Below are 17,425 nucleotides of genomic sequence, written 5' to 3'. Positions count from 1 at the left end.
ATACCGGTGTGTGTTGTGATTTCAGGAATTAACCAAACGCATAATATACACTCTTTAATGATCGTTTGAGGTCAGAACAAACACCATATGTAATATCAAGACTAATATTATAAGTCACGATGAAGAATCATTTAATTAATATGTCTTAAACTTGACATAATTGTTTCTCCATAGAGATTGGAATACCGTAATAACGGTCATTGAACATAGAGTGCACACTAAACGTGTATAGCGGCCTTTACCCATATTACCCATAACTTGTAATAATTGTAAAAATAAATAATTAGTGATGTTCCACAATACAAGCAGACATCAGAAAGACCAAAGAACAATTATGTTATTGCTAATCAAGAATGTCTGATTTCCATTACTAAACTTATATAAGAATTGTCAACGATAGGTCTATATTTAGGTGGATTTCAGAACCTTAAGACAATTAGGGTAGACAAATATGAGCAGAATATTCGAAATATAAACCAGATTATCTTGTATATCTTTTAGTCATTTTATCCTTCATACCAAGAAAGTTAGATTTTCATCAATTAACTCAAAAAGCAATAGAGCCTTTTTGGGTATAAAACTGTTAATATATGGTCCTGTTGTTTAGAGCCTAGTCTATTATTGACTTGTTCAGAGACTTCCTCCATTGACAGATGATTATCTAGTCAGATTATCTCACTTGTTAATGGCTATATTAGTCCTAATTAGATTTATTCATGGAGTAGTCCATGAATTAGTTAACCTGTTCACTAATCCACTAGGAGTTGGTAGTTCTGACGTAGTATATAATAGAGCGAGTGAGGGGAACTACAGTAATCGAATACAACCGGGGAAGAGTTAGAATTTAACTCTTCCCTGATACAACTTAGTTCACATTTTTTGCAAAACATTTTCTCAGTACATAGAATGACGTCATTTATATTTTATAAATTATAATTACCTCAGCGTGAACGTAGTTTTGAAATACCATCCATATCCGACAACGAAATAATTACCAACAATAATAAATAGGCCTATTGTAATAATTGTTATTTTTGGTACGTAAATACTTTCAACTTTCCGACTTCTTCCAACGATACAAGTTGTACGCGGCATTAGGTAAACATTCCATTTCTTCATTACACAAATGACGTTATTCGAACCATTTGATTGGTTAATGTTGTATTATGTGCTGTTCAAAATTAGTTCTATTGCACTGTAAACTTCTATTGTTTATGTACAGATGCTGGTGAATGTGAATGTTTTAAAACCCGTAGTTTGCGCCGTCTATAACGTTTACTCCGCGGACTAAATCAGAGAGATCTTGGCCTATCTCTCACCAAGCCCATTAAATCGATTAAATATGGAAGCAATGGATTAATATTGAATAACAGTATATGTGTGCTATAACAAAACAATCGCAATAGTTGAAAGCGTGATTGTCCTATTCAACTATGCTCCGATTCGTTAAATAGAACAATCAATTCAATTCATGAAAATATTCTCTACATCTCATAAACATTCATTATTTGTATAAGATTCAAGCTAGAAATTACCTGTGATATTAATCATGTACTGACAAATCCAACATGAAGATTAGGCTTGTGTTTTCTAAGACGCATCGATATGAATTCGTCGAAATGATTTCTAAATGCTACTGAAGAGCTATTATAGTTCGTTGTTTAAAACATCTTATTTTAGGCCTACTTTAGTATCAGACAAGCTGACAAGGGCACTGGATGAAATGAATAAGTGGAGCAAGACGTGTTATGTCCGTTTTTATTATTATAATAACAAAGACATTATTGAATTTTATCTTTTCCACGCTTTAAAACTAGCTACACGTACTTCTTTGAAATGAAATAGAACGAAAATCATACACAAACACACGATATCAGCTGATGGAATTTCTGTAGTTCACTCAAAATGTCTTACTTTAAACATTTTAAAACTAGAAGAGAATCAATTACAGAAAAAAGGGCGTGACAGATTATTGTCGGGACGAGGCCGCGACCGAAATTGGTCAAGAGAACAATATGAACAAGATCCCGATATGTTTTAAAAATAAATTTCTTCTTAACAATAATTGTCCTCATTCCAATCTTTGAAGAAATTGGTATATATGTCTATTGACTAAAATTACGATACTTGTACTTTGGACGTAACACTGCTAATTGCACAAGGAAAGGAGGAGCACAATTGTTCTTTTCTCCTTTTTTTTCATAGGCCTAGGTCGTATTTGCTCGTAGTCAAGGATGTGGGTTTGGCCGCGAAGACATGTCATTATCTCCTTCATCAACTCACTACAATATTAATAACTCTAATCATTCACCATAATCGGTGTGTTTACAACAAAAGCCGTGGAAGCGTAGACGTGTTTACACAGCTTTTTATTATGCTAACATATGAAACTCTATATCGAATACTTTATCGATAATGAAATGTATTGATCGCAGAAGGTTTGATGCTGATTAAATTAAGACGATGCTTACTAGTGGTAAGTAGGTTCGAGTAAGCAGACGTGTGACTGTAAGTCACCTCGATAATTATTGGCGGGTTTCCGGTATAATTTACGACGTCATTCCACAATTAATTATCAATCTCAAGAAATAGTCGAACATCATTTGAAATAAGCGAGTAATGTGTGTCGTGGGTAAATCATGGAGAAATTAACTCATCAATAATGACAAGAAGAAAGCATTCACAAGTTATAGGCCAACAAACATCTGAATTGGAATTGAGTTTCTTGGAGCGCTTTGAAATTTGGTAAAAATTCGGTTCGATACCAGAAGGCCTAGGCCTACTAGATAAGTTTGAAACAAAGCCAGAATAAGCGTTGTACCACAGAGCGGCCCGCTGGCTGCTACGGAGTCAATTCCCAATTGTTAAGCGCAAGCTTGCTGACAGATATTTTTACCACAAAAAGAAAAAGAAAAAAAAACCCAGTAACCATTAGTCGGGTTGGGAAGTATTTCAAAAGAAGCAAGTGAACATAAACTCAGAGTCCTGATTAGGCATTTTCACATTATGAGTAGTCAATTAAACCTACTTTAACTAAAGTAGGCCTATGTATATATTTCTAAAACTTCTAAAAGAAGTATGAATCATAACTAAATCTTAGGCCTAATACTTCGTCCAATTATTATTTTTCATAGTATGACGTCAATTTGATAATGAGAACTTTGTAAAGTATTTTGAACCTGGTAACTTGTTTTCTTACGTTGGAGGTTAAATCTACTCTAATCAACAACACATTAACGGAACACCTATTAACTAACCGTTAAAGAGGAACGAAGCGATTTTCCAATCTCGGTGGTTTACATCTATAAATAATTCAATTAGTTTCGCCAAACGTGTCTCATTTGCCACTATTCGTTCACAGTGCTTCCAATGAGAGCTATTTAACCCGAAATGACATTAATAGTAGACTGTAGAGATTGGGAGAGGAATTAAGTATCTGGCTTTGTAGAGCTGATATTTAGTATATCCTTCGACAGAATTTCATAATTTTAAATAAAATGATTGCCAAGCTTATTGACAAAATTCAAACATTATAGAAATATATCATTACATAACCGAAGTCAAAGTTTGTCGCGTTACGTTTCATAAGCGTTCAAATGTTGATAAAAGCGTAACGGTTTCTGTACGCGAATTAAGTGGCTTTCTGTACACGTGCGCATCATGTAGATTTCAGTATCGCGCTCATCACGCGTGTTTTTAAGCGCATACAGTACACGCGAAATGAAGGGGATTTCTGTACGAGCACATCAAGTGTGTATTTCAATGTAGCACGGAACAGCGTCGAAAATGATTTCGGATGTTTTTGTATTTTTTTTCAATAAGGCTATCACTCATTAGATTACACTTATTTAATGGGCTCTCATCCTTAGATATCACCATAACTTAACTAAAGCAAGTAGGAGTGATTGATTGTTTCTGACGGGCCTTCTTATTTTCGGTGCTTAAAGCAGTCATTCTACCAGGTTTCATACATATTATATTATAATCAATCACAAGGTGTACGTGCATCACCATAGCACTTGTCTATTAATTATACACAAACTGATTGGCTCCGAATGGTGGAGTTTAATAATCTAGCTTTTATTCGCCCATACCGTACTATGTTATGGGTCAAATTGTTTATTTAGCAAATACATTCATACATATTTAATTGCATTTGTTTAATCTCTACACAATTTACATGAACAACAAACATTTTCAACAATCTCGTTCTTTTATTTTTCTGCTCAGCAAAAATCGAGACAATTTTGTTAGTTGCTAGTCTACACAAAACAATTACTTTAGAACAACTGATTAAATCAACTGGTAATTGTCTTCTATAATATTGACACTTCTAAGGAGAAACATGCTTTTTCAAACAGTTTTCAGTTGAAGATAGTAAAACAATAATAAAATAATCTAACAAATTATATTTTGAATTACCGTATTTGGTAAATTCATAATATGAATTTAACATTATATTTATATTATATATTATATACCTTGGCAGAGATCCATTGGCCTCAAACTACCGGCATGCGTGAAATAAAGACACTTGGTTCCTGACTCGTGAATGAAGACTCAGACTTTTAAATCGTTTTAGACATTAAACATAGACCTACATTAGTGAGTGATTGCAAACGAAAATGTGGTTCGTATCGTACTAAGATGAAAGTCACACAGAGTGACAAATGTCATTTACTGTTACAAAAGAGGACAAAATAAAGAAGATTAATTGAAGTTAACATTTTGTGGAAATTAAAAAGAAAAGAGGCAGAATATGCCAATTATGTGTCTTTACATAAATAAAGAGCATAAATGATGACGTTATTTTAATGGAAATATGTCAATTGGTTTTAAAGTTAAACGAACAATTGCTTGTCTTTGATTAAAACAGTATCGTGCAGCACAAAACAAGTCCAAAAATGTAATACGTCTGTAACTCTCCTCAAAATACAATAGAACACACCATTAAAAGAAGAAACCTTCGTGATCCCAACGAAAGGGCTTGTTGACATGTTCACTTTTTGTCCTCCTTTCATCATTCATGTTTTTACGGACAGGTACAAATGGAAAACAAGGTTAAGACAAATAATAATTTGTTGATCATATTATTTACGATCTGTTGCGTCATCCTTAAGAAGATGGTGCTAAATATAATTTATTACATGCCTAAAGAGTAGATTAGGATAAGACAGTCACCGAAGATAATTCAACGAATTACGAATGAACGCAGTCAGAGGAAAATAATGTATGTAAGTATCATGACTACTGGTTCACATCGATAGTTGCATATTTTTATTGTTCCACACTTACTGGCACATTTCTATCGTACCACACTTACTGGCACATTTCTATCGTACCACACTTACTGTCACATTTCTATCGTACCACACTTACTGGCACATTTCTATCGTACCACACTTACTGGCACATTTCTATCGTACCACACTTACTGGCACATTTCTATCGTTCCACACTTACTGTCACATTTCTATCGTACCACACTTACTGGCACATTTCTATCGTACCACACTTACTGGCACATTTCTATCGTACCACACTTACTGGCACAGTTCTATCGTTCCACACTTACTGGCACATTTCTATCGTACCACACTTACTGGCACATTTCTATCGTACCACACTTACTGGCACATTTCTATCGTACCACACTTACTGGCACATTTCTATCGTACCACACTTACTGGTACAGTTCTATCGTTCCACACTTACTGGCACATTTCTATCGTTCCACACTTACTGGCACATTTCTATCGTTCCACACTTACTGGCACATTTCTATCGTACTACACTTACTGGCACAGTTCTATCGTTCCACACTTACTGGCACATTTCTATCGTACCACACTTACTGGCACATTTCTATCGTACCACACTTACTGGCACATTTCTATCGTACCACACTTACTGGCACATTTCTATCGTACCACACTTACTGGTACAGTTCTATCGTACCACACTTACTGGTACAGTTCTATCGTACCACACTTACTGGTACAGTTCTATCGTTCCACACTTACTGGCACATTTCTATCGTACCACACTTACTGGTACAGTTCTATCGTTCCACACTTACTGGCACATTTCTATCGTTTCACACTTACTGGCACATTTCTATCGTTCCACACTTACTGGCACATTTCTATCGTTCCACACTTACTGGTATATTTCTATCATTCCACACATACTGGCACATTTCTATCGTACCACATTTACTGGCACAGTTCTATCGTTCCATACTTTCTGGCACATTTCTATCGTTCCACACTTATTGACACATTTCTATCGTTCCACACTTACTGGTATATTTCTATCGTACCACACTTACTGGCACATTTCTATCGTTTCACCCTTACTGGCACATTTCTATCGTACCACACTTACTGGCACATTTCTATCGTTCCACACTTACTGGCACATTTCTATCGTTCCACACTTACTGGCACAGTTCTATCGTTCCACACTTACTGGCACAGTTCTATCGTTCCACACTTACTGGTGACGCTATCATTCCAGAGTTAGTGACACACTGATATCGTTCCACACTTAGTGGCATATACAGTTCTAACGTTCCACAACTAGTGGCACAGTTTTGTCATTTCAGAGCTAGTAGCAGTTTTATCTTTTCACGCTCATGTGGCATGTATACAGTAGCTCTAACTTTCCAAACATAGTGGCACAGTTTAGTGTCATGTTCTATCGTTACAAGTTTAGTGGCACAGTTCTAATAGTTCCACACTTAGTGGAACAGTTCTGTCGTTCCACATGTGATATGTAAAATGGTAATACTGAATTTGCCTATGAACTGGACAAAATATCGATACAGTACCGATAATCGGCTATACAAACCGTATGGCGGATTGGAGAACAAAGATTTAGTGTAAGTGAATTAACGACTAGCGTTGTCTATAAATTCATATTACAATTGTATGCTGTCTATAATTTATAGCTTTATTTATGATAATTGATCACGACAAGTATAATGTGATGTAGGGCAAATGGACAAATGCTAGACAATGCAAATTTAATTTAATTGTATTACTGTGTGTAACGGTGTTAATACTATAGTCTCTAAAATTAATTCAACCTATTATAGCAATTTAATAACTACATATACAGATAAAATTGATATGGTTATTTACTCAAGGCATTGATTTGATGGTCTGCCTATTGATACAATCATTGTTAGGAAAAAATTGCTTTATATGGCAGAAATTATACGGTACGATAACATATGTTAATATCAATTAACAACAATGTTTTGTTTTAATATATCTTTACAAACGGTATAGCCGTATGGTGGCTGTACTAAAATGTGGCGTCCTTTTCTGCTAATTGACTTGGAAGCAGTTTTAAGTTTTTTTTATATCGAGTCCAAGTACAGTAAAAAATGATAACTAGATTTAATTCGTCACTATGACGAATTATAGGTTATATGCATTGATTAAAATAAAGATAATTGATTTGTAAAAGATATATTGATTGATTGATTTTCTCAGAATCTTTAATTATTTATAATATATGCTAGGATCTTACTAACGCAAATACAATAGCCGGTATCGCAATCCGATCAAAGATCCCTCTGCGTATAATGTCATAAACCACATTTGTTACATAATAATAAAGACATAAGTTTTTTAATCTGTTATAATACTGCACGTTTTAAATTGTTTGCAATATTGTTGTTTTAATCTACCAAGCAAAGTGAATTTCCATTTTTATGGACAAATAAAATTTCTTGAATCTTGAATCTTGACATAAGTTTCTTTTTATCTAGATTTCATTATAAATCATGTGTATAATCTATACACTAAGAAATAAAATTGAACAAACAATACAAATAATAAAAAAAAATCTTATTTCGTTTCGTTACCCAAAGTGAGGCTCGATCTCGGTACCTTGAATGCTATAGACACAAGCACAGACCACCGAGCCATACGCAACTTACTAAAACATGTAGAATGATTCCTCCGTGTATTTACTATTCAGTAGCCACTTTGGTGCAGATAGATTATTACATACCGCAATGAATTATAATTTATTACTATGATGACATCTTTAAAAATTTAAAAAAATGATGCACTGTCAAACTATATACTTTTAACTTTAATATATGAAATTCTTAAGAAAGAAAGTTAATGTTAAGTTTGTTATTTCGGCCTAAGAAAATGTCAAAATTTGTTTGATTGTCGAAATTAATTTTTTTTAATTCAATATGCAATTAATGATGACTTAATCAACTTTTGTTCTCTTAATTTGATAATAAATCATACATATGATACATACACTTCAAGAAAATGAAATAAAAAATAGGTGTTCCCCAGCATTCTGACGATATATATTAATTTTAAAATTTAGCATATTTTCACTATTTTGTTAACTTATACGTGCGTAGCCTGTCACTTTTGACGTGCTTGTATAACGCAATTTCGAGTTGAAAAGTGAATCAAATATGATGATATTATTAAAGAAAGATTGTAAAACAGAAATCGGGCAAAAAGAGTGCGCATTAACGTTTAACGCGCAGTGCGCGTGCAAAATTCTGCGCACTCGTGGCAATTTTTTAAACGCTTAAAATTGCCTACGTACTCTAATTTCATCGAAAATAGATTTTGACAATTTTAAAACTTTTAAGCGCGCGTACGCATGCGTTATATGCGCTACGCACGTAATTATATTGCCATATGATGAAATATGACCTGAAATTTATGAGTACCAAATTTTGTTTAAAAGTGATTCATGCTTGTGAAGATATGATTACAAACGTGATTTCATTAAATCGCGCGTAGACCGCGTAATTTATGATTGCGCACCGTGAAAACATGACCACATCGATTCCTGGCCATAAGGAATATACTCTGAAAAATTGACTTAGCTAGATGAAACTGATGCCAAGATAATTCACGGACAAAATAGTGCTAAGGAAAGAATAAATAAATAAATAAATAAAGATCCTGACAGAATCAAGAGGTTATATGCATATCATGCATATAACCTAATAATGGTAGTCTTATAGTATAGAGCCTAATACAATGTTTCTAAGCGCTTCACACACACAAATGTTCCTTTAAATATCCTAAGATAACCCTGCAATAATTAAGAGGAACCATTTACACCACTCCGTTCATCAGCACTTTGAAGCTCCCATAATGAAAGCTCGCCGGAACAGAATTCAAAGGAGCTCGAGTGAAAAAGGCATCTGTCTATCCTATCCTACCAAAATAAGAAGATAGGAAATATGCAAATCAGAAGTAGGCCTAGGCCTAAACACAATGGGATGCACGCCAATCGTTGGATGTACTTTTTGGAGAGTTGGTTTTATACAAATTAGTCAGAATATGTTTAGTTAGGCCTATAATCCTTCTAAAGATGAAACTTTTTGTCAAAAAAAAAGACCGAATCAGTTGTATTTAATCTCATCTACATTTAAATATTAAGGTATATGCATATTGCTCAAAACCAAGTATTCATTTGCATATAGGCCTAGTGTTAACAACGAAGACTTAGACCCCATTTACACTTACGATTTAGGCCGGCCCTGGGTCGGCCCTGGGTCGGCAATTGATAAGTGTAAATACTCCAAAAAGTTAGGCCGGCCCTGGGCCGGACGCAGATCTGGGCCACCTCTCCAGGTAGGTTCAGGAGCGGCTTTTACGTTTTGGGCCGGCTTACGCAGTGAACCGTGAACAACGTTTGACCTTTTTATGAGGTGGTTGTTATGACGATCCGACATTCTCGGTACATACCTTCTTTTTCGCGCGACAATTTGTTTTCTTCATCATTTATATTCCGTAGTTAAATTTATTTGTACCAATTTTTATAAGATGTCTGAAAATCGTGGTTCCAATTGGACATACGAGGAGGTACTTGGGTTGCTCGGGATTTGGGCCGAGGAAAAAATACAGGCTCAAATGGACGGTAGAACCTCCTCTTCATTATCCTCATCTGTGACTTCTTTCAATAAAGTATTCCTCCGCTTGTTTCGCATATACATAAAATACAGCCATATATATAAAACAGTGGGGTTCATTTTGTTTTTTAACGGGACGGGACAAAAAACAACAACAGTATAAATATAAAATGGTCGGTTCGCGCGGAAAGTTGAATTGACGATCGAGCGAGAAAAATGTAAACAAACTGTACTTCGTATCCCAGCATGCAATGGTACTTCCGATAAAATTATTTACGACCAGTAATCTGCGTCGGTAGTGTAAACGCTCTGGGCCGGCCTAAAAAGTAAATATTTGCAACCGGCCCAGGACCGGCCCTGGACCCAAACGAAAGTGTAAATGGGGTCATATTTCAATTTAATACAATAATCGTCTTTTCTTATTTATATTCTTTGAACTAAGCGACGTACTGCGGTGGCACATAGTATTATGCTCTTTTCTAACATATTCCATTTACAAGTGAGAAATTTAACTTAACCTCACAATTAATAGAAGAGGAAATAAAACAATTGTGTGCTTCACGAGAATGCCTTTATACATTGTGATATAATATATGGGAGCAATTATTAATGTGTCTGTTAACAACTGACTAACATCCTAGTAAGCGTGAAGCTTATCACCATTAACACATTTTCCGTTTATATGATTGATGAGAATGCATCGAGCACTAGGCAGCTCAATAATAGAAACTTAATTAAATAAACCCATAGTGTGTGATAGGTGTTGGCGTATCGTGGTCTGTATGGGCAGAAGTTCTTCGCTGCTGTATGCCTATGCACTGAGCCTAGCAGGTGTTTGGAACCTTTGCCGGTTGTTTTTAATCAAGCTTTCTGAGAAACTTGTTTTTCTATGTAGATGGGCTATGCTAAATGCGAGCAACTATTCACGGTTGATTAGGTGAATACACGTCGTATTGTACCAATTGAAAACGTTGAACGAGTCATTGCGTATTTCGACATCAAATAACTAATAAAACAGATCTTAAAAGATTGAACTATACAAAAAAACATCCATTAAAAACAAGACAATTAAACAAAAATGGCAGGCCTACAACTTACCGTCTAAGCTATGTTCCAGTTCCATACATGATTTCCGCAAACTGACGTATAACAAAATTATATGCAAATTTGGTTCCACCTGTGATTCGTCGTGTCTTAATTTACAGAAATAGAGCTTTCTCTACGAAAAAAGTAGTACAAAACTGACGATATCGTGTGCTATCCTGTGTGCTGGTGTTAACTGTTATTTTCATCATCATTGTCCTTACTGTACTAAAAATCTTGCTACACCTACTAATAATTTAGACAATTAATTATCTACACATATGATAATCTATCATATGTTTCTAAGAAAAAAACTGTGATGCAAAAGACTACTTTGCTAGCGTTTGACTACAAAGTCTCAAGTTAGAGGAATAATTTGCTTCGAAAATATATAGGGACACACATAGGCCCTAAATAAACCGGATTTTTTATTGGTCTTGAAAACAACAAAATGGCATCCCATTGATGAGCGGCGGCGCTCGGTTTCTATGCTTTAACTAAGTGAATGTTGCTAATTATTTTCCTTTAATTTCCACACATAGTAACTCAATCAATCAATCAAGACATTTATTTGTACAACTTACTATTGCTCTTATCAGAAACAATTTCCACTCTATTGATAAATTAGTGTAATAACAAAATGCAAAAATACTAATAATAGTAATAATAAAAAAAAAAAAAAAACGATACCGAGTGAATTTTATTTTAAAAAAAAACCCACTCAAAGTCAAAAGACATAACACGTCTAATTTACATCACTCGTGGACGCAATCTGCTGTTGTGTCTATGCGTACGTACGTGCTTTCGTAAACCTTAGTAATCGTTGAATAGAAATTCCAATACTAATAATCTTGTGAAAGGAAATTATTATTGGTATGTATACTTAATTAAACTACAATGACTATATGTCTATTATAAAGAAAATTGAACAATGATGATGTATGGATGTGTAAACTACACTCATCTGTTAGTTCAGTGATCGGAAAAGATCTCAAGTAATATCTGTCGTTCAACAAAAGTGGTTTGTGAACTATATCGATCCAGTCATTTCCTATTAACACGTCAGTTTGACACGTTGCTATATATACAAAACTAAATGGAAATCCTGCCAATGGAATTAATTAGTATATTCTACGTTCATTTCAACATGCTCATTCATAGTGAAATTCCTATACTATCCACTAATAATGCTAACAACAAAATGCAACAGAACGTAACACGTTTGTCCATTGTTTAATATCAACTAGTAATTAAGTATAGTTCGAATTCAAACTTTCTTGATATTTTTCTGAATGAAAGAAAATAAAGCCTACAAAGAATTTCTAATTGGTTGAACAGCGATTGAATTCAATCTTGTTGTACGTTAATGATACGACCTACTTGGCATTTCATACTAAATTCGGACTAAAATTGATAGTGAATGTGTTCGGTCGAAGTATATATAACTCGCGTCATTATGTTTCTGTCAATCACTCGATGTTTAATTTTGCCGTGTGTGTATATCTATGACTGCTTCATCCATACTTTTAAATTTTCCTCTGTCGTCTATCCTTTGTTTCCACTTTTTTTCGTGTCTTGTTATTATAACTTGAAGAATATAAATGAACTAAAATTATTATATTTAACCTAGTTTGGTTATAGTACTGATACAGTAGTTAACGTTCTTAATAGTAGTAACTTGGTTAATAATAGTTAACCTCGTGGTTACAGTCACTGTCAATTCAGAATTCTGTCATTTAAAAAATATTTTCGTCTATTTATCAGTTAATACTGAAGAACATAAGTGTATTATTGAATTTAACTTGGTTATAGTCATAGTTAAAGTTATAGTAGTAACATTACAGTACAATACACTGTTAACTTGGTTGTAGTAAAGTGCTAACCAAAACATGTACTGCCATTAACACACGCGTACAAACGTTTGCTTGTTAATTTTTGCTCATATGGTTATTAAGAGTCTGTTAGAGCACTCGTTCAGAATAATGCTCTAACAGTATTACAAGTTATTGCTAACTATAGTCTATCTATTCTTTTTTCCTTAATAGTTATTTAAGGCAAGCCAAAATATGAGCACTGTAATTTCCATTATATTGGATAATAAAAGGAATCTGTATCTGTATCTGTATAACAGTATTGTTCTTCGACAGATAAAATACCAGTACATTTAAAGGTTTGTTGGAAAATTGTAATTCATATGGGAAAATGTATATAATGCATATACAATGTGTGAACACAGAATCAATCAATAAGAAACAGATAAAAACAACATCAGTTAACAACAATGATGACACACACAGTGTAACTAAAACGGATGAAGCATGGAGTATTTCTATCGAGCGACTTTTATAAAAAGTACACAAGGTTACGATAGCAGGTGTGGGGAAGAAAAACCCAGGTGGATGTATCCAAGAAAATATAAAGAAACGATTATGCCTTTTGTTAATTCTAAAACGACCTACAGTTAATTAGGAGAAAGGACTAGTTTGTATGTAAACCCTTTAGGCCTAATATAGAAAGTTCAAGTTAGAGACTAATATATTAGTAAGTAAGCATGTGATTACGGTAACTTGACGGGTAGCCCACAAGTTTGCACAGAATATGTATAAATAATATTAACAAACGTTTAATTATATTTTGAAGATAAAAATAATTGCACCCTTAGGTACGGTCTACGATAATTATTTATACTTAACATTCAAATACCTTATAAAAAAGGATTTGTTAATCACTATAGGCCTATATTCATATATTTATACAATTATAATTATATAATAAAATTATAATTATATAATTCTTCACAAGGGTTAAAATAATTGAGCTATAATGTCCACTACATTAATATACATTGTGCCAAACAGCGCATGCGCGAAGGAATAACTTCTCTTTAGGTAGTGTGAATGCTCTGACAGACTATCAGCATGAATTGCAGAAAACAAGCTATTTGACAATACTTTTCTGGAAAGGAGATTGCGCATTAAGATCTATGTCATTAATTATGACCATTTACACACAACAGGGAGCGGACGGGCGGTTTCCGCGCTTAGGATAGATACATATTCTAAATGGGACAAGCTACGCGGTTTTTCCATTTACCGTTACCGCTCGTCTGTGTAAATTGGCATTTAAAATAAATAAAAGTATAGAACTATCACATGCGTTTGAATTATTTGCAATGTTCTATTAAGTTTTTCTAGAATCATGACACAAAATGTCAAACTCGTTAAATGGATACAAAATGTCGCCACATAGTTGCAACGCGTTTACTAAATTTACTCAAGAAGCGTTGAGATTATCACAAAAGACAGGATATTGATAAAAGTCTTTCCTGAAAGTTGCACTACTCCAAAACTATAATTGTAATACATTTATGTTAAACAGTAATGGAACTTAAGTGTACAGGTATATGATTAGTTACTGATTAATCTATTTAACTAAAGTAGACAGAAATAAAGCACTTCTAAATATATGTTTGATTTCATCAAGAACCTAGAACTTAAATCAATTTTCCAGAGGAAATCACTAAACTATCTATAAGTAAATAAATACAAAGTGAACAACAGAACATGTTAAAATAATTATATATAACTATGTCTAAAATAAAAAAATAAATAAAATAAAGCTTACCTTAACCGTATTCAAATTCAGCCAGATAAAAGATCTAAAATTTCAACGGAAGGAATTTCTCAATACAGTACTGCAAAACCATCTATAATTAAAATAAAATATTAGATATAAATAAAGACACATTAAAGTTCTCCATAAAATAACCTATTAGTTAATTTTAAATCGAGATTTTTTAGATGAATTTCTCCATTCTACTGTATAAACTACATAAATAAAAAATGATTTTCAAGAAGGAATTTCTCGATACTATAGCCAAATAAATATAAAATAAGATTCCTCAAAAAAGTGTGCATATTAATTCAAAATAGAAATTAAGATAAGATTTTGCGTATTCAAATTCATCAAGATATTACCTAATTTTTACTGATGATTTCTTCATAAGACATTATTAGTATTTATATTATTAAAACAAATAATAAATGTTAACTACAATTAAAATAAATCAAATAAAGATACCTACAGACGTGTGTAAATTCATCTAGAATCAAGAACTTCAAGTCTGAATCAGGTATAATGTAGGTAAGTGTATCAATACAAAAGCTCTTTGAATTTATTACACGGTATTTGTAAACGAGACGATTTGTGTGAATTTACAGATTCGCCTTTTATAAGGTGAAATACAAGCGTTTGCAAATAAAAATAAGTTCAAACAAATAACCTCTTTAGTGATAAAACGTCAGAGTATACCGTGAGTATAGTAGGTTTGTTTTTAAGTATTATTTCCATCTGATATTACATCTACAGAGCTACTTAATGTGCGGCTATACGATTAAAATGTGATGTAATGGGTAACAGTAAGCAAGAATAGTAACAAAAATATGTGTCTACGTGGAAAATATGCAAAGGCAGATTGTCAAATAGATGCCGATGATGATAATGATAACGAGATGAGTAGACCGCTGATGATTATGAGTAGACAATTATGATGACGTCAGATGAGTAGACCACGACTGATGATTACGAGTAGACAATTATGATGACAAGAATGACGTCAGATAAGCAAATTATGATAATTGTGATAATGACAAATGATGGAGAATGTTAAATGTAAAATGTTACAAACAAAATGAAAAAACTTTGCTAATGTTTAACAGAAGGTGTGAGCCGAAGTTGATGACACAAATAGGAGCAGACGATACTATGAATAACAACAATGACGTCAGAGATCAGAAAATTATGGTAATTATGTTGTCAAACGATGGATAATGGTAAAAATGTAAAATTTTACAAACAAAATTATGGTAATTATGATGTCAAACGATAGATAATGGTAAAAATATAAAATTTTACAAACAAAATTACGAAACTCTCCTGCGCAGGCCGATGTTGATGGTACAAAGGGGAGAAGACAATATTAAGCCTTGTCTACACTATCAAACTTTATGTGAAAAAAATTTGATGTGCCCTTATATGGACATGATGTCATATCACTACCATTTAAACATAGCACTACCATATATGGGCACATCAAACTTGTTGACACATAAAGTTTGATAGTGCAGACAAGGCTTTAATGAAGATGATGTACGATATGCAAAATATGGTCAATATAATAACAACGAATCAGTATGATGAAAACAAAAAAAACTATTATTGAATCGCCATTGATTCTAGTTTTAGTATTTAATATTAGGTTAAATCATAGAGATATTATAGTGAACTCTATGGTTAAATTGACACAAAAACACTTATTTACAATTATGTTAAATGACATTTTTATTCTCAAAGCAAACGTGGTTAGTGCAGTGTAGTGATTAAAAGTATATTCAACATATCAGTTTTCCTTGTAAAGTCGATATTGAAACAATACATTGGGATCCTATTAAACTCGTTTTCATAATTATTATATAGTAGGTGGTATAACGAGCCTTCGTGCTTTTATGAAGCATTATGTCATTATGAACTACTTGTTTTTTATGAAACCTGCAATAACAATCGTTTGTATCGTAAACATGTTTCATATCGTATCATATTGACCGAATAAATGTTTTAAAAATCTCGTGTGTAGCTATTATTATATTGTTATACACCGAATCCAAAGCGTTGATTTGTCCATTACGGTAAAATATCGATTTTACTGGCTATTTCTCTATGCGCAATCAAAAAATATATGGTAAAAATAAATCAATTTTATTGATTTTTGTTATGTTGTTTTGTTGACCAATATATTATTTTGAACGTCACCGCCAATATAACCTAATTTTCTACGTAATGAGTGACGTAAACGGATCCATTTTTGTTTTGTTTGAGATGTGTTTTGAGATGATTTTTAGATTAACGATTTTAGAAAATTCGATTTAACTAATCCATAATCAATTATCTGTTCTTTGAAATATGTAAGAAATTTACATTTAGAAAATGGTTCCGGCAGACGCTCAGGGATATTATTTAACTAGACAATTGTTTATACATATTGAAATTTAAATTAAGGCAATAATTAATTTCTACTATTAATTAAAGAAATTGATCTTTAGATTTCAAAGAAAAAATATAAGCATAATGGTTATAGTTATAGAAACTCCCCCATATTCTTGTACTTTGTTTTGATTAAATGATTAATTATTATGTATTAGCTTTTTAAACTAAATGTCATGCAGTTTAATTTAATTGTTAATCATTTTCTATTTTTAGTATTTTCATTTCAAATGTATATTATAATAAATTAGTTCATGTACAAGGTATAAAATGTAATCATTTCTTAGTATCATACAACCGAACGATCTCTAAAGCTTAGTTCCCAATTGGACGCAACAATGTATGTGCAACAAAAGTAAGTTGACCAATCACAAGCGATATTCCGGGTGA

This window comes from Antedon bifida, chromosome 2 (assembly GCF_963402885.1).
Source record: "Antedon bifida chromosome 2, ecAntBifi1.1, whole genome shotgun sequence".
Lineage (NCBI taxonomy): Eukaryota > Metazoa > Echinodermata > Crinoidea > Comatulida > Antedonidae > Antedon > Antedon bifida.
This window is presented reverse-complemented; position numbering follows the sequence as displayed.